Source organism: Aedes aegypti, chromosome 2, assembly GCF_002204515.2.
Source record: "Aedes aegypti strain LVP_AGWG chromosome 2, AaegL5.0 Primary Assembly, whole genome shotgun sequence".
Classification (NCBI taxonomy): domain Eukaryota; kingdom Metazoa; phylum Arthropoda; class Insecta; order Diptera; family Culicidae; genus Aedes; species Aedes aegypti.
This window is the reverse complement of record NC_035108.1, coordinates 221,087-222,245: the sequence shown is the minus strand read 5'-3', so window position 1 is coordinate 222,245 and position 1,159 is coordinate 221,087. Positions and strand designations below refer to the sequence as shown.

The window sequence follows — 1,159 nt, the reverse complement described above, 5'->3', positions numbered from 1 at the left end:
CGTTGATACCCTTCATAGTAGAAGCATAAATCATTGGCTTATCATTTAGGGATGACAAAGACAACGTCAGGTAATCAAAATTTGGCTATTTAACTAGAGTATCTGAATGATACGAATTTCAAGAAGCATCGCGTGATTGTAAAGAATGTTTTCAGCAGATATTCGCTGTATCATATTAATTTGTTGTGCCAGTTTTCTTTCTATGGTTTTTGGTTCAGCAAACAATGCAACACATAGTAAGTTCTAGTTTTCTTGTGAAACGAAGCATAATTCTCAATGTTTATTTATTTTTAGCTAAACAGTGTCTGATAGATATGCTAAATCAATGTCCACCCAATTCTTCATGTGATGAGGGCTTGTGTGTTTGTTTGCATTCATTCAAACAAAATCCTGAATATAATGAGCAGAAGAATAACGATTTTTGCATTGAAGTAGATGCAACATTATCTCTTCCCGGCAACAAATCAATCACGTACGACAAAATATACAGAAAAGCCCCAGAACCACATCACATATTAGGCGGAATTTTAATCCCCGTTAGTGCGGTTATAGTGATTTTAGCCACCATCGTATTAGCTAAGAAAACGCAACTTATGCAAAGGATTCGTTTGTCCCTTTTTTCGAATCGTCCCAGAAGGCCCGCGTATGAAGATGTTGTTTTAGGTAATGATTCCGATGATCCCCCTATTATTTAAAACATGTATTTCAAGTATACTAAAATACACTTTATTGATATTTGCAGTAGGCTATGAACAATAATTCCAAAGAATGATGGATTCTAGAGCATAAAAAATATTGAATGTGAACATCAAGCAAGGCTTTGATCAACTCGTTATTCCTAATGGCATAGTTATCATCATACAATTTAAGTTCAGTAAATTTTAGATATGTAAAGAAATTATTTGATAGAAATATTTTATTTTACTTGTACATATCAATACTATTTTTCCATAATACATCAACAATGTATATAATTCATATCAAACCAAGTAATGTCGTTTAGAATTTTCAATCAATTCAATTGATTTAACTTGTATCGTAAAAGTATTCAATATAAACAAATGTGATTGATTGTCGATAATTTTCTACATTCAAATAGATAATGTAAGATTCAATATGATGTAATGTGAACCAAAATAATAAAAAATAAAAACAATTA

At 31.0% G+C, this 1,159-nt stretch overlaps 1 long non-coding RNA gene across 1 annotated transcript; it reads left to right on the top strand.

Moving 5' to 3' along the window:
• LOC5566131 lies at positions 1-1,159 on the top strand. The gene is made up of 2 exons (XR_002499300.1): positions 1-236; positions 295-1,159. It is a non-coding gene; the product is annotated as an uncharacterized LOC5566131 (long non-coding RNA).